This window comes from Anguilla anguilla, chromosome 17 (assembly GCF_013347855.1).
Source record: "Anguilla anguilla isolate fAngAng1 chromosome 17, fAngAng1.pri, whole genome shotgun sequence".
NCBI lineage: Eukaryota > Metazoa > Chordata > Actinopteri > Anguilliformes > Anguillidae > Anguilla > Anguilla anguilla.
The window spans coordinates 11973896-11995883 of NC_049217.1; the positions used below are offsets into that span (position 1 = coordinate 11973896).

Genomic DNA, 21988 nt, shown 5'->3' on the forward strand with positions numbered 1-21988 from the left:
GAGTGCACATGCTTCAGCTGCAGTGTTCCTGGTGTGCAGGTGCGGGCTGCACAGGGACAGATATCATGACATCACAAAGAGGAGCAGTTAGGGAAGAATCTGGGTACCAATGCGACAGGAATGAAAACTCCCTGCACTGATGTCCACTGCATTATTCATTAAACGAAAGCTGAGAAGAAGCTTTTAAAGTCATGTTGAATATTTCAGAAATAAACGCTGGTGTCAAAGCAGGCCCTTCTCGGGGTCATGTAAAATTGACTAATTTTGCAATTGAAATGCTCAATTCTTTGCGTAAAATTGCCTAAAAGATTAAAATTGTCCAACATAAAGATCTAGGTTCCACGGAGACTGATACTGTTTATTTCACATTCAGACAGCAGTAATATTTAAGCATTTAACTTTTGATAATATTTGATATTTGTTAGGATTCCGAACATAATAAATGTGCACTAGAGAAGAATTGAACTTGAACTCGCACTAGCAAATCAAAAGTGTAACTGTGTCCATAAATTAGCACTAATCAATGCCACGCCTTATTAATTGCCCTGCCAGCCCTGAACACCACCTATGATTGCTAATGCTGCTTCACCTCTCCCAGGGATTTCCTGTAACAGATCTCCATTTCAGTGGGAGTCCCACGGTTAAATAAAATAAGTAAAAATAAAGAATTTGCTCTTTGCCACCCAGTATGTGATCGAAATCTGACATTTGCACAGAAGCGTCTCACGTTTCGCTCCCTTATTACCGAGTAAATCTCCGCCAGTGCGGCGCGGTGACTCTTCTCATGAGCAAGCAGTTTGAAAGTCTCTGTCTGCGTGCGGCAATAACTCCGCGAGAGCGTTTATACAGCGGCTGCGCATAAACGAGGCCGTATCTCATCTCCGTACTTGGCTTTGAGTTTCCAAAGCGTACCCGGCTGAGGCTCAGAGATCGCTCCGGTTATTACCGATGAAATTCGCGGAGAGACGCAGTTAACCTTGAGGGGTGTGATGGCGATAAAATGAACTCATCTCAAATGTAGGCGACCAGATGCCAGCCGTCTCCGGGGGAAAACAGGGCCAGTGCGAAATTCTGTCCGACCGCTACAAAAACTGCGCTCGCTGCTGAAGCACTTATGAGACGGATTAACACAGAAACAGGAGGAAATCCGCTGAAGGTAAATTGTACAATGATAGCAGGAGTTGTCAATGCATGAAAGCTGTTGTCAACACGACCTGAGCTCAATGGGGATTAGCGACTTTGGGATGTTATTAGCATTTTTGGGATGTAATTAGTACTGATTGGATGTGACTAAATTTTGTGTCTTAGCACCTTTGTGATGTGCTTAGCGCACACACTTGGTCTGAATATCCTAGTAAAAACCCTGAATCCGTCCAAAAGAAGCAATTATAATGTTTTCATTTTAAATCTGCTTTAAGTCTTTTGTCCTGCCCCCTCACATTACTTCAGGGCTGTAACCATTATTGGATTTCTGGAGAACCAACTACTGCTCTTAACTATTTAATTAGCAAAAATGTTGTGCAGAGTGCAGAGTGTGGGAGGGGAAAATAGAAACTCAGATAATCATCTATTTAAACACATCTAAGGACAATTCATGATATAAACCCATATTTCTTTGCCACAGCAGGGTGTAGTAAGGTGATCGTGTGGGTTAAAGCTACCCAGCATGCCCCAGGTATTATATTGCTGTGGTACCCCTGGGCAAGGTTCTGCTCTGATAAACACCAAACAGAAGTGGAACATTTGATTAAATTGTTTTTTGACGTAACCCCCCACCCCCCACCCCCTACCCCACTGTGGAAAGATGCCACAACAGTGCCAAGTAGGTCAGTATGTTAAAAGATACACCACTCCCAGATGCTTTCCATGATTTCACACGATAGCCTGTGTGCCAGAAACCTAGCATAACAAAATTCATCATAATAAAACACAGTTCTGAAGACAAATGCCCAAATGAAACATCAACACACCACAGCAATCAGGAGATCAGTTATGGATTTTACAAGAACCTCCAAGGGGAGGCTGCAGCTGGTGAAACAACAGGTGTGGAATTATGTAAATATTAAATATGCCAGTTTGGAAAAAAAACACTGCAGTTTCCCGATGGACCAGACAAGTCTTTTTGCTAAGTGAGATGCTGCGGAAAACCTTGCTGACTTTAATCCTTCTAAACAACACTCCCTCTGCCTCGAATCAGAGTCTGCCTGAGATTTGCTGGCAGGATTTGCATCTGGACCACAAAGCACATCACTGCACCAAGGACTGCTGCTTTAGAAGGCTACTCCACTTCAATCAGTACTAGTTCTGTACTTCAATCAGCACAAGAGCCAAGCCTCACAAATGTGTTCATTTTTTTACTTTACAAATAGTTTGATGGTCTTCACAATCATCAAAAAGAATGGGAAAAAATGTGCTTTGGATTGGGTGAAAAGTATTGCTTGCATTTACTTGAAAAAGAAAATGACTAATGCTGGAAAAATCCTGTCCTGAGCACATCTATACTCTGTTTTATCAAAAACCTCAGACAAAATTCTGCTACACCTCGCCTTTGTGTTTCTGACTTTGGCCCAGCCTTCACTACACACACACACACACACACACACACACACACACACCAGCTGTGCTCTCAGGTCCAACCCACCAATGCAAAGTCTTTGGCCGATTCAGGAAAGTCCGGAAGTGCACACACGCTCCCGCAAAATCCTGCCAGCTGCACACTTCCGGAATTTTTGACCTCTCTGTGATTAAAGCTGCCATTTGATAAATGATTCCATTTTAAAAGTGTAGGAAAATGAGCACCCCGAGCACATCACCCAATCAGAAAATGAAAACGTCAATTGTCTGAGAGATAACCGAACTGATTATGAAGTCCCTAAATGATTGTGGCGTATTTACTCTTCGCAGCATGCGTGACTATTTCTGACACGACGTGGCCTCGGAGGGCAAACCGTCACAAGTGTCTAATTCAGAACAATTATCAGCTTGCTAGAGCAGAGGATCTGCGTTTGCAAATGGAGCCATAACCCTACGCGGTAGCTCCAGGATACTGGGAAGCCTTTTGTATCTCACCGCGAGTCTTTCACCGCGATGAAGAAACCACGTCTTCCCCTGAATAATTTAATGATTGGGTAAAAACTTTTATTACTTTTACTGTGACAGCACCTGGACTCCTGAAAGCTGCATTGGCGGCGTTTTTTAGACGGGCAGGCTCGCAGACGGAACACGAGCAGCCGGGTTTTTACGGAGCGTCGAGCGGGCGAGCGGCGGCCTCCTCTCTCGCTCCGCACCGCTCAGGAACGTTTGGCGGACGGGTGCGTGAGCGTGAGGCCTTCAGAGGTGGCCCTGTCTCGCCCAGCCCAGCGTGGTGATCCACATTAAGTGCAGTACCCCCCTGAGCCCCCACCCCCACCCCCACCCAGAGCCCCCATCCAGGCATGACTGCCATGCTCCAGTTCCTCGCTTTCTGAGGCACTGTGGGAGATGACGGCTCGGACCTAATCGCCCGTCTCTCACGCAGGGCCTGCACGACTAGCGAGAAGCGCAGTGTTCATGAATCAATGAATGAACCAATTCATTTATGTATTCATTCATTCATTCATTCATTCATTAACACCGCGCTTCTCGCCAGTCGCGCTAGCCGCCATTTCATTTTATCATGAAATATTAATATGGGCCGCTATTAATATTTCACTCCGCTGAGCCTGGGGGGTCAGATGGGGGCGGGGTGAGGGGCGGAGGGGAGAGCAGGGGTTCAGGGCCCGACGGCGCCAGGGAGCAGCGAACGCGGGTAACGCCCTGCCCCCGTCGCAGCCGCGCAGTACAGACATGAGGGACGGAACACACTGCTCATCCTCACCAGCGCCACCCACCCCAGCCTCGAGGGTAGGAAGAGGCAATTGCAGAGAGAGAGATTTGCTCGAAGGGAGGCATGTGGATCTCTATCACGTGGGTGCTTACCCGTCAAATGCTAACACCATCTTGAAAGTTAAATTTCAGCCAGCTAGCCGATCATTTATTTAGACACAACAGATAATTTTTTTTAGAACTACATATGCAGTGTACTTTTGCACATTGTTTACCTTTTAAGTATGTGGATGCCGTGTGGGGCAGCAGTTTGGGGACTGGACTCTGACCGTGCTGGCTGAGATCCACTGTGCACATTCTCAGCTGTAAGCTCTGGAACAGCAGCCACCTATTAGAACTGCGGTGCTTTAATTGAGAGAGAGAGAGAGAGAGAAAGAGAGAGACCAAATGAAAAACATGAGAGACAGAGCAATGAGAGAAAGAAAAAAGGCTGAAAGAGAACAATTATTTATGAGAGAGGGATAGTCAGATAAAGACAGAAGTGAAACAAAGAGAGAGAAAGCGAAAAGGCGTGAGACGGAGAGAAAAGGAAATGAGAGAGAAATAGAGAGAGAGGAAAAGCATGAGGGAGGGGGGATAGGGGTGAAAAAAGAGAAAGAGCGAGAGATGATATCGGTCCATAACAGCTCCCTCCACCAGCATTACGCCTCATTTCCTCCCCTTAAGGCCGTGACGGGCCGGGCTTAATGAACACGGATTACAGGCCATAAACAAGGCCAGGCGTCGCCCGGGAGACGGAGACGGAGAAAATGAGACGTGGGATAAGAAGGGCCCGAGTTATCTAAAGAGACTGCAAAGCGCGGCGTCTCACCAAGCCCCGGTCCGGACCGCTCGACCGCTCTCCCGTCTCGAGTTCAAACCCCCCCCAAGCCCGCCACACAGGGCGAAGGAGCGGGGAAAGCGTTCTGCGGCTCCCTCCTGACTCCGGGGAGGAACCGACGTGCGTTTCATCACCGCGAGATTAAAAAGAAAATGTCTGTCAAACAGCCAGCAACTGATACGCGCAAAGACAGAAAACGCCCGAGACATCAAAGCGCAGACGATCCAGCCAAACGGCCGTCTGACGCCAGACACGGGGACCTCGAAAAGATCATCCACATTACGGCAGGCCTTTACAACAAAAATCTTGGCACTTGCTCTAAATTGGATTTTAATAGAGAAAGAGGAGCTTTTATCCCAAATCTTTTTTTTTTTAATTATTTGCTTGGGAACATGAATTTGCATACTCTTGCTACTGTTCGATTTCAGGACTAAAAAATAATTAATTAATAATAATAAAATAACTAGTGCGACAGTCAGAAAAACCATGTAACAACATGACAAACTAGCTAGCTCATTAATTCTCAATTATCACCTAAATCAGAAAACAACACAGGTAGGGGGCTTCGTTGCATTTTAAATTAGTACTTAAGGTCAATGAAAAATGGGTTTCATTTTCTACTGGTAGCTATAGTCAACCATGTACAGTAAGTGTCCTTTCAAAACCATTTTAAGCTTAAATGAATATAAGGAATTGCTTTAGTTTGGCCCATGTGTTCTTGGCTCATCTTTTTTTCTCTTTATTTCTCTGTTCAAATTTATTTAAATATGAAATACAGCATATACGGACTGCACATTTTAATACACATCATTCTGTAATAATGACATATGTGTTTTTGTTTTTGGTTGTTTGTTGGAGAAGAGGCAACAAGAAACGTGATGCAATACATATCAATAAAAGGTCAGTAAGAGTGGTTACCGTAGTCTACAGTTGTAGTATGGTACTGATGACCGAAAATGAAAAATCCACCTGAAACTTGAACTTCCGATTATTCATCTTTCATCCTTTCTGAGAGACTGGGAGATTTTAGATACCCACAGTGAAGAACATCAGTCCAATTAGCATCTCCCATGCTGTCTCCACAGTGGAAAAACATCAGCATCTATCAAATAGACACAACGGACTGACAACAAGCTAATTAACATTGGGAGGCCTGAAATTGCCAAGGTGTGATTTCTGTTCTCCTTGCCATTATCACCACGTCAATGCTCATTTTGACAGATGATATCCATGTGAAGGATTGAAACGGCTGGAGTTTCTTATACACTGTGAAGACGACAAACTACGGGTGAGGAGGGTCACCTATTGAACGTAATTTATTTTTGTTCTTGCTGGCAGGTCTTCGATTGCCAATAACACAATCAGAGACCTTCCAGCAAGGGCGTGTAAAAATAAAAAGATTAAAAAACGCTGTGGCAGTGCAGTGACTGACAAGTGATTTCAAGGCAAGGATGGTCGCTTTGACCTGGCCTTTGCCCTGTGTGGGTCCATATGTGAAAGTGATAAACAAATCTATTCAAAATTAGCCCTTGAAGCAAGTGTGCTACAATTTGGGAGCTGAAAAAAGTAGGAACAATCACACTCCACTTTTCCTTTCAGACTTGTCTGAATGCATTCAGTCTGAATGAATGTGTTTCTGCAGAACTAACCCCAAATTACCATTTCAAACACTGATCTAGTGTGTGATTTTTTTCAAACATCCCTTGAAATGGGAAATACAGCAATAACCTATGCTATGACAAAAATACGGTATTCATCTACCATAGAATGGTCTGTTACCTTTCCACAGCAATGGAAAATGTCTTTAAGGCAAGGCGGCTTTTAAATGAGATCTATTCAGCCAGCTGGGTTTCTTTCCGTTGGCCAAATGGTCCTTTTCTACTGTTACAGTAGCCAAACCCTCACAATTACCAAAGTTACAGTTGAGCAGGGGTAAAACAGTGTTTAGATGCTAAAATGCATGTCATTCTGGAAGGCGTGATTACAGGTTTTGGAATGGTAAATGCCCATTTCCACGGCGCATTGCCCACCACCGGTAAAATGCGTCATGAGTGACACGCAGGGGTCATCCTCAAGGGCGGTATAAAAAGCAGCACACACAGCGGAGAAGTCCTAAGCTGGGGGCTTCGGGAGCCTGGCAGGGGTGAGCAAGCGAGCCAGGCGGGGGTGCCTGTGGGGTCCTGTCAAAGCCTGATAGGCGCCTTAAGAGAAAGCCTGCTGGAAAATACTGCCAGATAGTGGGCAGTTTTTGGCGTGAGCTTAGGGGGAGAACATTTGATTCTGGGACACCTGCAGTCATGTGGAGCATGCTGCAATGGCAGGCCTGTCATTTTCTTAAGGAAGTCACCTGACTTCCTTCAAAAAATTATTTTAGTGCTATGAGGTTCCCAAAAGAGAAATTAACCATAGTGCTGCTGTTCATTTCTGTATGGAGGTATGGTGTATTGTGGTACAACAAGGACATAATGTTTCCTTTTGGGTAACCAGTTGGAAACTACATAATAAAACAAACTGCGTAATTTTGCAATATACAGCCTCGGTGAGCCGATTGCACGGATAAGCACGATGAATCATTCCATTTCGGCCAAACCGGATTTTCATCCAAGGCCTCAGCCTCAATCGGAAAGACCTCTGACAGACTGCATGTATCCACCCTAACGTTCTCCACGAAAGCATCATTCTCCTTCATGAACCACTCAGGATAATGGTAATGCACTCCGGACAGAAACGCACGTATGACGCGTTCCATCGAAAGATCTATATCGAACAATGAAATTATCTAAAAAATTGCAATTATGAAAATAGAAAACGGCACACGGACAGCAGCTACAGTCCCTGTAGCTTGGCAACTGGTGTGGTAACTATGGCGATTTGCCTGGAGTGGTTATGGACACTCCAGCCTCCTCATTAAGGCAGAGAATGAAGCCATCGGGGAGGGGAGGGGAGGAGAGAGAAAGGGGGGGTCTGATCCTTCGGCTGGTTTCTTTCCAAGAGCGGGAGCAGTCCGCCGTTTATCACCGCGAGCTCGGCGGGACTCCTGCCGAAAATCGGCTCGCTCGCGTCGGAAACGAGCAACGAGGGGGTTAGAGAAGAGCTGAGCAATCACACCTCCATCTTTTATGGCTCTCATTAATCAAATACCGCGCATTAAGGCCGGTGCCCAAGGTACGAACTGGAAAAAAAAAATTTATTTAAACACGCATTTAAAATTGACTAATAGTAATAGCTTTTTTTCTTAAAGCAAAAAAAGTATTGTTTACATATGGCTTAATAAAATAATAATTAGGTTTCACGGTTATAAATTCAATCAATAATAATCTTAAGAGCATTCAGATGATTTATGAATAATTTTGCTTTGCTTTGATACCTCACGCGTGCCTGTAGACTCATTAGTTTTGAAGTTGTAGGAAGTTATTTGGGGGCACCGCTTGCGGTGTTGAAACTGTTCAAATCAACAATGGACTTTATAAGGACAGCGTAACGAAAGGCGTGCTTTTCGCCTAGTTACCCACAATTCCACCACAACCGCATCTGAGATGCTGACACCCAATTCCTCACACCTGCATACCTGGAGCAGGTGTTTGCTGGGGCAAAAAAAGTATGGCGTCAGTATTTTTTTCTGCTGCAAAGCGTATACTCGATGGGGACCGGGGTCATAGTTTAGCTCATGTTTACGTTGGCGTTCTTCGTGAGGGTGAGCCGTCTCAGGGCTTTTAGCTATGCATGACTGAATGCTGACACCACCGCTGTAACCTTATGGCACATTGTGGGCCCGGTTTTATATCACTGATCACAGTATCTCTAGTGCTGAATACACTGGAATTAAAAGCTAAGAGGACTGTTGCTTCTCATTTTCTATGTCTTCATGTACTTTCTTTTGGGAGATATTTGTGAAAACCCCCGTTTGATGCTCCTTGCTAATGAAATGGTGTTACTCATGGACCTATTCTAGGACCCATGGTGCATATTCATGTACTTCTGTTTTCATTGCTCAGCTTACATGGCCGGTGGGGCTGTCCAGTCATGGCTTTACCAGTATGCTATGTTGTCCTCCCGATTTGTAGTGCCAAACTGTGGCAAGACGCAAGGCGCAGTCTATAGGGCGACCAGCTTTCTACCTGTCTGAATAAAGCTAAAGATATGAAAGAAGAATGCCTAGTTGCATTCATCATGAGCATTTTTGCTATCGATTCAGGGGAGCACGTGATGACAGCCACCGTGTCCAAACGCACTGCAGTTAAGAAGTTTGTCTCACAGAGATACATCATGTGAATCTCAACTGATTTGAAAACGAGTGGTGTTCAGTCATTACCATGAGCCTCCTGCACTCAATACCACAGGTTCATCTGAGCCGATCGAAACCGCAGGCCGTGGTTCCCGGTTTGTCTTGCTGTACAGACAGATCAATAACAAAACTAATACCTCTGTTTCTCAGAAGCCCGGCTGAAAAAAGCTCTGGGCACAGGATGCCCTGGAGTGAGAACAATGGGGGGGGGGAATACAAATGAAAAATGGCCTGTCCCAAATGGAGACAATAAGACTGGGCCAATGAATATTTAAACCACAGTGCTGCTAGGCTGCTGGACGGCTCGTGGTAAAACGCTGGGCTTCAGTGTGCGGATGGGCTTCAGAGTCAGGTCAAATCCTGACAATGCCCGTGCCAGCCAGGAGCACCTGCCCCACAAGGTGACATTGTAATTGGCTGTAAAGTTGCCCAGCAGGAGGGGTTTAATTAGTGGGCTTGTCCATAACTCAGCACACACTGACCCCTGCTGGCCAATGGGGCACCTGCAGCGTGCCTGCATCAGCAGTGCGTGAGGCTCACTCCTCAGATGCAGAGACCGAAGTGATAATGAAGCAGTGCCTGGCAGACCTGTCGCTCTGACCCGGTGGATGTGACAGCGATGACATTCTGCACGGGTGCTGTGAACAGAACTGAAAACCTGAACAGCTGGATGCGCACCAGCTTTCAGTGCAACCGCTCAGTCACATTGGAGAGTGTTCAGGGTGTGAATGCTGAGCGGGTCTGTCTGTGCAAAAGTTAGTAAATGCTTCTTTTTTCTTTCCTGTACGCCACCGATTCCCACTAGGTCAACTTGACCGCCGTTTAAGGTCAGCCCAGTTTTAACCGCATTAGCTCGACTTGTCTTCTTTGTTTGCTCTGGAAAATGTGCACCGCTGAGCACTGTGTGAAACCTGTCTGCAAGGGATGCAATTCAAAGTCTAAATGCTGTGATAGATTGACAGATTTAGCTTAAATCTGAGCTGTTCTCCAGAGCCTTTCTTTCACCTTCGCTATGATTGGGCTGTGTGGACTGTGCTCCTTCTGATTACTGCCAAATTTCCCCAAAGTTCTGTCAAATTCCTTCAATTTTCTTCACCTCTTGAGCGTGGTATTGTCATTCCAAATTATCCACGGCAGCACACCGAAAAGCTTGAAGGGTTTCACTAGCTTTTAGAGACCAAAAAAAAGGAGCTTTTTGTTGTTTTTTTTTTTTTTGTTTTGTTTTGTTTTTTTACTTCAAGATATTTTCCTTCCCAGGGTGCTTTGGTGCTGTCTCCAGAGATCAGACTTTAAAGACAAACTCAGAAAGCAGGAACGCAGCAAAGGAGAAGAAAATACCTTTAAAATGCTGAGAAAAATGAATTTTTGAGCTTTGTTTGTCACGTAATTATGGATGGGTATGCACAGACAAACCAATTAATTCACCACACAGCAAACTCCTGCATAGCTACCTCCCACATAACTGACCTTCCAGATTACCCAACGACTTCATTTAACTATTAGTTTTTGAAGGAGACTGGAGTTCTGGCAAACTGCCGTCTTTTAAGCTAATACGGCTGAGATGAGTGGCGCAGTCCATGGGGCAGCTGGCTATCAGCACATATACAACTGGCTATCAGCACATACACAAATCCGCCTTGCGTAGTTGGGGCTGGTATCTCCCACCATGGCAACTTCTGTACTGCGATCCCATCTCTACCAGTTACCCTCTCTGCTTTCCCACTATCTGAATACAGTAAAATTAAAATACAAAAGGGCGGTCTAAAATAATGTTTTCATTTTGCTTGAGTGTTGTACAAAGATGGTTTTTAATGTACTGTACCCTGGACCACCAATGAAGAATGAAACTGGGGAAAAAGGAGATTTTTCTAATTTAGTGTAATTAAGTGGGGGCCTGTGGAAAACAGGAAGCGATATGGGAGGGAGGGAAGGAGGGAGGGAGAGTGAGAGAGAGAGGGATAGAGAGAGACAGAGAGACAGAGAGAGAGAGAGAGAGAGAACAAAAATAGCAAAAGAAGGAGCATGTGGTCTTGTCCAGTCCTTGTATATTGTAGTCTGGTGAGAAGCTGGACTGTCTTCCTTTCTGACCCAGGAGTCTATCAGAGTGCAGATAGAGAGGCTAATTTTTTTTCTATTGTGGCTCCAAAGAGCCAAAGAGGTCTGGGCTAAAAATAACCTCTCCTTCCAAACCTCTCCTCCATTCACACCGAACTTCCTTTAGCCCTATTCAAAACCCACACATGCACACAGGAATACACACTGAGTCCTTCATACGATTTACAGTTTACCAGTCCATACAGCTGTATACTGTAACACATTACATCATTTATACAGCTGTATCCTTGGATTAATTGATTGTAAAACTAAATAAGTACATCACCTGAAGTCCAAGGCAGTTTTAACGAAGATGCAAAATGTTAAAAATAATGTAATAATACGTTTTTTATTACAAGATGCAGTTCTTGCCAAAGTTTGAAAAGAAATTGGGTTTTCCACTGACAACGCACTACAGACGCAATAATTACAGGCGCTAATTAAACACAGCTCCGGAGTGACAGATGAGGAGTCAGCGGGGTCTCAATCTACACCTTGACTGCGAATGACAAGCTGGAGCTCAAGTTCCAGAACATTCCTGCTGAGGAAGTCACGTCAAAGACTGCACCAATAAAACCCACAGGCTGTCTGATTCTCATCAGTAAGAGAGGTGGATTGTGGGTAATGGCCTGTGAAAGACCAGTCTGACTGGGGGTCAGTACTTGTTCATCACTTGCTTCACACCAGAAGTGGGAGTAACCTCTGCCCCCAACATGCAATCCAAGCTTAAAACAGAGCTCCCCTTACACTGGTTCTGGAAACCTGCAGGTTTTAATGGTGTTTATTGTTTCTCAGAACTTAACTGGATCGATTGCAGCATCTGGTGACAGTTGACTCGCCTCACCTGGTTTCTTGGGTCTGAATTTTTTTTCTGATTTTAAGGCGAAAACAAAAAACCAGCACGAGGCTCTCAGGGGCCAGGGGCCAGGGACAGCCCCCCCCCCCCCAGCAGGCCCTGTGGCTCTCTAGGACCCGGGTTCTGGCTTAATGGATACAGAGTTCTGGCCTCTCCTTATCAGTAACTGTTCAACAACCACACAGATTCACACTTTACACGACCCTGATTTCCATGTAAACAGTCAGCACGTTTCTAACATGGAAGTCAGCCTTCGATTCAGGGGGCGGTCCCTGTGAGGCGGATTTCCGCTCGATGCAGCCGAGCGATCCGAGCCGTTGTTTTTCTCGCAGAGGCGCCCGGCGAAGCTTCAAAGGCGTGAGCGCGCGGAGCGGGAGCCCGGAGCGTCCCGGAAGCCTGTTTACAAACGCCGCGGCTCAGTCGGAATCTCCTCAGGCGCCGGTGGAAATTACGTCTGTCAGCGATAAAAAAAAATAAAATTAAAAAAAAAAAAAGCCAGGCTGCGCAATATTTAAAATGCCGTTATGAGGAAGAAGTGCCCGATAAGCAGAAGGCTGAACCGCGCCTGTGGCTCGTTAAATCTGCGATCAGCCATCCTTCGTTAGCCGCTCGGGGTTTACTGAAATATATATATATATTTTTCACGTTATAAACAGCCATAATTCTGTTTTCCAAATTCAAACGTATAAGAACTCGCACGTTGTGATTTTAAACTGCTTAGACTCGCTAGACCTTGCCAAAATGTAACATTTTTTAATCTAGCCCAGAATCTGCAATACATTTTAAGTTTCTTGCTCAATGATACAGTTCTGGTAATGACTTTGGCCACTTCAGCTAGAAGACCATTTCTGCTGTTCTAAAAATGGCCTAAAAGTGTTTCCTATTTGATGTGAGTACACATTATAAGCAATCTGAACTTGCTATAAAACTCCTGTGGGGAAAAGCAGAGTGTTTCTTAATCATTACCAGATTTCACAACGAAGCAGCGTGAACCAAGGAGGAAAGGCAAATGAATATCTGCCAACAGTCACAAGTTTAAATTTAAAAACCGCCAAAGGAGTTTATAGGAAAGGTTTTTTTCTTTTCCTTCATCTTTGCTTTTCCTTTCCTTTTTTGTTGTTAGTTTCTTTTTGTATGCTCCATCACAGACTGATTTCACTTTAAAGTAGAGGATTTCACTTCCCCACAGCTCTGACAGAGTGACACATCTTTCTCGCACATTCAATGTCTTTATCTAGAGAGTGAGAGAGAGAGAGAGCGAGAGAGAGGGAGAGAGAAATGGTGAAGCACATACACACGCACATGTGCAGAGACACACATCTACACAAAAAATGTATGCCCAATGTGTACACACACACACACACATGCGTGTGCACACAAACAAAGCCATGAACACACACGCAAGTGTACTGCAGGCACACATATTTGAGATGGCTTGTGCTCTCCATTCTATGCGATGTGACTTCCTCCATTTAGCTTCACGAGCGATCATACAGAGAGACAATGACAACCCGCCTAACGCGAAACGCTCTCGCAAAGTTCCTGCCCCGTAGTGGCAATGCTATAACCTGGGCAAAACATTCCAGTAACACTGTGAGAACATTGTGTGTCCGCCGGGCCTGCCAGCCAAGGCGTTACTGCCAAAGTCAGCGCAGTCTGCGTTTGCCGCAGCTGCAGACCTGATGTCACCTTTATCGGAAGAGATTGAGAGTAAAAAAACACGCAGACCCAGGGACCTCAATCACACGGCAGGTGCCGGAACATATAAAGGAGGCTAATTAACGGGCAGGCTAAGCCCAGGCCTTAACGAGGGTGACTAACGCGTGGCTACGCCTCGGCTCTGTTTGTTCCGAGAGACCCAGCAGGCACAGAGTGCAAAATCGTTTACTTCGAGGTCAGCCTCGTCCACTGAGGAGCGCAACGCCAGGGGACGCACAAATTCACACCGCCCATTTGGCCAAAACAGGGGGGACACAGCAGGGCATTCATGCTCCATAAGCACTGAGCCATTACTGTAAACTGAAGACTGGACACAGCTGAAGATGATACAGGAGCAGCAGAGGAGAGATGCATGCGGCACATCGTTCATTTAAGGCCTCTGTGCCCTCTGAAGGTGCAGCGGGCTGTGTAAGTACCGGCCTGGCCTGGTTCAGAGTCATCGCTCAGCCTCAGCTGTGCTCTGCCAGTGAGGCAGCTGCTGTCCATGGTGCTGAAGGTGCCCCGGGCTTTGGGAGACAGTAGGAAGCAATTGCATCAGCAAAAAGGGAAGCAAATTTCCATTTCCACTATATTGAGACTGCTAAAATGTCAGTGGTTTCCATGGCAAAACTGGCTTCAATAGCCTAACCTCTGTATTTTTACAGATGGATTGTGGGTAATGGCGTTCCATCCTGGGGATAAAGCTTAGAAGTTCACCTTCTGAGTAACTTCCCTCTGGCCAACTCTCTGGCCACAGGCTAAATATCTTTATCAGCATAACTGTCAGAATATAAAAGCTTTTCAATGCCAGTGAATCCTATTCTGGGGTGGGCAGAGAGTGTCTATTTCCAGGTTAGAGCAACAGAACGTCCACGGTCTGAAACTTTAATCGTGAGCGATTTTATGGAAGACAAGCTATTTAATTCACGCTTCACTTGGAAGATAATGGAAAAAAAGATGTTTCTCAAACAGCTCTTCTGATACATCACTCCAAAAATAGTAAAGAATACTGTCTGGTCCATGTCTCCCTCCCCAGGTATCTACTTGGGTTTTGCCAGGTAAATAATGCATGGCAGTTTGATGCTTTGGATCATACATAATCCACACCAGTATGTGGGAAGAGCTTGGGCCTAATGTAGAATTGCTGTACTCATATAGAGCAGGTCTTATTATAGAGCCATACACAGATATACAGTCACTCACTGACTCAATCACTTACTCACATTCAGTAGCTGTCTCACTCACTCATTCACTCACTGTCTAAATTTGTCACATTTGCATACTCCCTCTCACACTCATTCACTCACTCGCTCGTAGTCTTAGCCCCCCCACACACACTCACTACCGCATTGATTCACTCACTGTGTCTATCATACTCACTCACTCACTCACAGTCGCACACACTCAAACTCACTGCCTCCCAATACTTTTCTCAGTCTTAGTCAGTCACCCACATTAGCACTCTCGCTAACTCTCACACTCACTGCCACGTTCAAGATACAGCAGCATCTCTCAAAAAAAAAAAACATGAATTTTTTTTTATCAAGCCATTGTGCTGGGTAGATGAGGAACAAGACAAAAAAACTGAGGGGAAAAAAAGCAGTGATGGCTGGCCAGCCTTTTTAACAGCTAGTGACCATGTGACACAGAAGTTTTCCCTTTAGTAAAGAACTCAAGCTTATGGCTTCACAGCTTCCATAAAGAACTTCAACCTAAATCTTTTGTAGGGAATATACAGAAATGGTGACATGCAGTACAAAAATACAAAACTACAATGCCATATGCTGCTCAAATTCACCTCCATAATCCTATTCTTTCTGAACAGTGGTCATAGTAGTAGTAGTAGTAGTAGTAGTAGTAGCAGCATGTCAGCTATTGGACAGAAAGTAGACAGAGAGATTTCTGGGCTGTTTGAAGGGAGGTTCTGATCACGTTTAAACCAAAGAGGCACTTTAAAGGAGGCATAGATCTGCAGCTTCAGGTGCAGCATGTTGTGAGTTTTCTGAAGGCTGCCTTCTATCCCAGACTAAGTTATGTTACCCGATACAACCATGTACCAATCAGACAATAGAATTACGTATGTTATTGGAAAAACACTTTTTACTCATAAAAAAAGCAGGGACTGCCCCAGTTTTCTTCAGTTTGGGCTTGTCCATCTTGTTTTGTGTAAGGGCCAGACTCTTTCTGCAGAAATAAATTGTGTGTGTGTGTGCATGCATGTGCGTGTTGTAAAAAAAAAAAGCGTGTGTGTGTGTGCATGTGTATGCGCGCGCGTGTGTGTGCATGCATGCGCGTGTTATAATTCAACAGAGAAACTGAACTCAGGAAGCTCTTTCCCACCACAGCAGACTTGAAAGAGTTCTGCTGTTCTGATGTGCTTCATATAAGCACCATTAAGATATCGCCAGTCCAATTAGATTAGCCACAGGACGCCCCTTTTAAAGTCGTAATTATTCTACCGTAGTACATGTAGATGTTTATGAACTGAAACTCTGGATTTAAATTGCTGAAGGCTCCTACATGTTGTCTGAAGCACACATTATAGACATATCTGCAGATAGTACATCTACTTCCTGACGGACATTATGACTGGACAATATTCAGTTTAGGTAGAGATCCTGGGGTGCAAATCAGAGGGGATCATCTTGTTAAATCAATTTCAGACAATTCTCGGTAAATCAGAACGAATACCTCACTATAGGGGTTTAGAGGGTATATACCTTGAACAATGATTATGCTTTTCATATTGGAGCACATGCATCTCCTGTTAGATGAGAAATGTAATTTATTCTGATGCCATGACGACAACATCACAACACTGACAAAACAGAATTAGCATTAATTTTTTTGTCCTTGTAACAACAATCATTGCAGTCACAGACAATAAAAAGACATGAATACCTTACATGGACAAACCTGCATGAACCAGCTCTCTAAAATAAAGCTTCATTTGTTTTTTTGTTTTCCCTTTTTTCTGCTAACAGCGGGGAGTCTTTGAGCACTTGTTATACTAATCATGGCTTTAAAGGGCGAATTAAAGCTGAAAACCACTGGGGAATACATTTCCGCTGCTCTTTTTCTCGGCGTGAGCCTAAAGCAGACATCCCCATTAGTCCTGCAAGTCAGACGCCATTCGGTTCCTCGCAGGTATTGGATCAAAGGCGATATCTGAAGCCGGGAAGGATAATTATCCCCGGTCAGGGCTCTCCCCGACACCGCAGAGCCTCTCTCTGCCTTCACCGCCCGTTTTAATAACGCTCTCCTTTCTGCGGATACTTTCATTAACTGTGCTTTTTTAGCAACGGCACAGAAAAGCCAGACACCAGACGCCATTTGTGATCTTTATTGGGGCAATTGGACAAAACAACCGTGTCGTCTGGAGCAGACAGTCAGGGGGTATGCAATGTAATCATTTTGGCTAAGCGCCGCACCTTGGTTAAAGGTCCGCATTATGCACGGGAGATTAATTTATATCGATACATTACTTTAAGTTTCGATGGCGCTATTAAAACCTCTAATGGCGCTTTTTAAAGTCTTCCATTTAAACGGGCTAATCAGATGTGTAAATGCGACTGAGCAAACGCAGACACTGAGACTGGGGTTATGTTGCGAAATTTTCCAAAATAGAAGAACAGGATGGAGGCCAGCTAGCCCACTTGTCTGGCTCATAACCTTACGATACTGTGAGCATGGCCAGGTTGCTTACATGCTTACAGTACTATGAGCCTAACCAGGATGTCCATAACCTTAACGTGCTATGAGCCTGACCACAGTGCCCGTAAACTTACAGTACTACGAGCCTTACAAGGATGCTCACAACCTTAAAGAGCTATGAGCCTGACAAGGATGCTCATAACCTTAAGAAGATTTATGAGCACTGAAAAACACCAACCCGATTTTTAATAAGCAGAGCCAGGACATGGAAACCAGCACACAGCAGCAGACAGGCTGCAGGAGGAGGAAAACACTCTCATTTACAAAAGAACCAGAGCTGGATTTCCAGACAAAAAAAAACCGCCACATTTCTTCCCAAATAAAGGAAATCTAATCTTCCCTGGTCCTAAGAGCCTCTCAGAGGTGCATAATTTGCCATTCTTCCTAGAAGAGCGGAGAAATGTTTCATTTCAGTATATGCCTTTGGCTGCATATGTGTGTACTTGTCATGCCAAGTGCGAGTTTTAATGGGACTTGAATTTGAGATATTGTCCTTTTGTTAGCACTTGCTAGCTCGGTAATAGGAATGCACCTAGGAACGTGCATCTGAGAATTTGATCATATCACATTGAAAACGTGTCCCACCTCCTGACAGGAGTCAGGATTGGGAGGATGACATGAACAGGTGGCCAGAAATAACAAGACCGTTTTTAATTATTTTGTCTACTCCCTCTGCATTGATTATGGTACGATACAAAAGCGCCAATGCAGGGATAACAGGACAGTGTCTATATCTATACCTATCAACCTAGCAAACTATCTATCAATCAATATGTTATTGATGTCTGTATGTATTCAGAATTTGTACTTTGGTTCTTGATTAACACAATTAACTTGCAATGGTGCTTTAAAGACAGGGCATGTTTACTCTCTGGTCTGGGAATGATGTTAGCCAGGTCTGGCACTATTGTTTATACTAATCAGGTGAATGCACGTATATCCCATACTGTAATTTGCTCTGGATGGGGAAGCCTGCTAAATGAATGCTATGTAATGTAAACAGTTGATCTCCACGCTAAACAGGCTACAGAACGAAGACACCATCACCCCATGTCAGCAGACTCTTCCCAGCTCAGACAGCACACAGAATCCAGGAAGGGCCAATCATTTTATCTCCAGTTTTATCTCGGAAGCTTATTTCCCCTGGCAAAACACATGCACAGAATGAGATAAAGTACTGCACACCCATAAAAAAATTTCATATATTTCTTATTTTCCCACAAACGTTTTCGGGCAAGACGCCCTTCTTCATCGTGCCAAAAGGAACCCACTGCATTGCAAGTCATCAATCAAATATCGTTCACCTGGCGCAACAGGTTAGATGCCGTGGTACATAATAGGGCCAATCACACACAAGAAACCAGCAGCAAGCAAAGCTCATATAAAACAACTCCTCTTTAAGGCCTTTTGGCATTAATGTATCCAAATCATGTATCCTCTCAGAAGAAGAGTTTTTTCTCGATTTTCTTCCCTATTTACCCTAATAGCTTCAATGCCCGCGTATTTACTGTAAGTTCACTCAAATTATGTTTGCAGCTGTTAAAAGGTCTAGCCACTGATCTTTTATCATCATTGTTATGTATAGAGCATTTGCGTACACAGATTCTTGTTTTAAACCCTTGTTTGGTTTTGCCTACATAAAGCAAATTACACTGACATTTAAGCGAATAAATCACAGAGTATTGCATGTGATTCTGCCCTTTACCTTTACCTCAATCCCTGTGCTTGGGTGAATAAAAAATGTCCTTTCATCAAACCATAACAATGGATACAATTATGGCAGGGAAAATTACCACAGGGAATATGTGTCAAAAAATGATGAAAAGTCTTTTGGTATGTATGATGTGTCAAATAATTACTCGAATTTGCCGTTTATAACAGAAACGAGGAAGATTGTGATCTAGGAGAAACACATGCACATACTAAAGTATCTTATGTGTAAAGTGCATTGTGTGGGATCTGGGAGTACCTGTGCACTCGATGAGACGGCGCACAGTCATGCACAGTGTGTGTGACAGGCTGCGTTGCCTGAAGCCGTAGTTTGGGCAGGGAAACCACGCTGCTGCTCAACAGGACTGCTGACACCATCCCTCGGTTACGACTCCTCTGCAGCTGCTCCTCTGGCTGCAGAGAGTGTGCACCGTGCAGCACTGAAGCACAGATAGGTACAATATTAACGAGCAATGCTCGTACTTGGCTTTGTTCATTTGGTGATCTGTCGGGGACAAGTGACACTGAATAAGTGATAAAAAAACGACTTTATTGTTCAAAGCTGGGCTACTTGAATGAACGTGGTCCTGGGGGGCCACAGTACCTACAGGGCTGCCCAGCTCTGGTCCTGGAGGGCCGCAGTACCTACAGGACTACCTAGGCTCTAGTCCCGGAGGGTCATAGTGCCTGCAGGTTACTAAACCCCACATATCAAGTGTTCTTGTTTGTCTGAAGTTGGTAGAAAGCATTGTGGAGACAGAACAGGCCTTCAAATATGACTGGCCATTCCAAATTGTGTGAAATTCCCATGACTGTCAATGTTTTGCAGTAACTGTCTAACGTGTGATGTTGCTTAAGTGCTGGAACAAAGTGTTCAATTTGCTTAATTTGTTGCTCAAAGTGAAGAGGATTGAATGAGTTAGAATGCCTTTGGAAAGAAACTACTTCTTTAAGTGAAAGATAAAAAAAAAGATGAACATTCACTAATGAATGTGTTCTTAGACACCAAATGAGCAGCTATTTTAAGCCTAATGGCATCCAAGTCATTATAAGCCCAGAGTAAGTCTAGTCTAATTTAATGGACTATGAAGCACAATGAAAACATTAACACTGAAATAGTGGCCAGGGAACCAAACTGGCGAGCAGAAGGTTGCGAGTTCAAATTCTGGATGAGGCATAGCTGTTTGCATCTCTGAGGCGATGAGATCTTAAAGCTATATGATCATGTAAATAATCAGCTCTACCGACGAAGAATCATTAGTAAGAACAGAATAAGTCATGTACCTTGAAACGTTAAAATTGTGCTAAATGTAAGCTGTATAGTCTCCATGGATACGGCTGTGTGCTGGCTGGGGTGGGGGAAATATGAGGAGGGTGTTTCTCTGCATTTTCCCTCCCCAGTTTGGACTGATTGTGATGTGTCTGGGCAGCTATGATGCACTGAGGAGCAGGCTTGGTCTCCAAGGCAATCTGAGAGCTCCAAGGCAATCTGAGAGCTCGAGGGATGTCACAGATTCTACAGGTGGGTTTCTGTTTTAGGGTCTTGAGGGAGGCCAAGTACATGCTGGAAAAAGGAAGCGCCCTTGTGAGGTGCATGCTGGTTAATTACCTCACATTTCACCTACATTTAAAGGGCCAATTCTGAGTACCTCACTCTTAACTGTACTGAAAGCCCAGATTCTGTCTGTAATAAAACAATTTGAATGACTTAATGAATGAATTCAATGAATGAATGAACAAATGAATTTGACAACTTAAAAACAAGATTGTATAAGACTGCATAGCAGACAGTAATCCTTTAAAAATTGTCAAAGATAGAAACACAAGAAAGCTTGACAGGCTCGTTTTCATTGTGGTCCTCTACCATTGAAACATAGACATGCCAAAAACATCGAGCAATACAGATGGATATGACAGGACAATAGATTTGCCACAGGACAGACAGCATACTGGCAGACTAGCTGATTATATTATTATAAAATGACAGTTACACAGTGTTTAACAACCATCTTTTTAAAGATAATTTAAAATTGTCCTCTGACGCACATGATTTCCATTCAGATGGAAGTCTTATTCCACCAGACCTACCTTGTACAAAAAGGTCTTCCCCATTTGGCTCTTGAATGTGCAGGGGACAAAATAAGCAAGATTGCCTCTGGTTGTGTTATTATGGATGTCTTTGATTCAAGTAAAATCATTTACAACATAACTTGATACAGAGTTGTTTATAATTTTGTATGAAAGCCTCATAGTAATCCGCATGACCCTCTTGTCTCCGGTAAGCCATTTAAGAATCAACAAGATGGGTACGAGGATGGACCTTTAAAATAACTCTGTTTGTTTTGTGTCGTTTGTAATTTATGTTTGAGGTGCTGAGGTGGAGCATAATACCACATAAACAAGCAGCATAATCGAAGTGGCTTTGCATCAAAGCCCTGCTAACATTTGTGGTGCTGCTTGATCCAAAAACAAAGCTTTTCGAGCAAGAAATTTAATCTTATGATTTATTTTAGTAATGGCTTTCAAAGCCATACTTTGCCCAGAAAGCGGATTGTTCTCAGACACATCCCAGATAATTAACAGATGTTTTAGCAATAATCTGGGAGTCCTCACCTTTGACATTGAATTCTGGTGTTTTCCCAAGCGTTTCGGAACCAAATAATATGATTTATGTTTTTCCGAGATTGCAGAGATAGTTAATTATCCATCCACCTACATTTTGTAATTCCACGCCGTTTCAACAGCTGTTCAATCTTTACGGGATACAAGGAGTGCTGAGTCATCAGCATATGAGAAAAGGTCACATGAACAGATTGCCTTTTAGTCATTAATGTACGCCGTTACTCATGTTACCTAGTTAATATTAAAATTCAGTTCTGTTTTAGGTCAAAATGGTCTCTGCCTATTCGAAAGTATCCGGAAGTATAGGTGGGTATTATTGGGTCAT

At 44.0% G+C, this 21988-nt stretch overlaps 1 long non-coding RNA gene across 1 annotated transcript in view; it reads right to left on the minus strand.

Moving 5' to 3' along the window:
* Positions 1-4085: 4085 nt before the first annotated feature.
* LOC118217264 overlaps positions 4086-21988 on the minus strand; it is a 28664-nt gene continuing 10761 nt past the window's right edge. The window contains exon 5 of the long non-coding RNA XR_004763151.1: positions 4086-4209. This is a non-coding gene — a long non-coding RNA (uncharacterized LOC118217264). The remainder of the gene's footprint in view (positions 4210-21988) is intronic.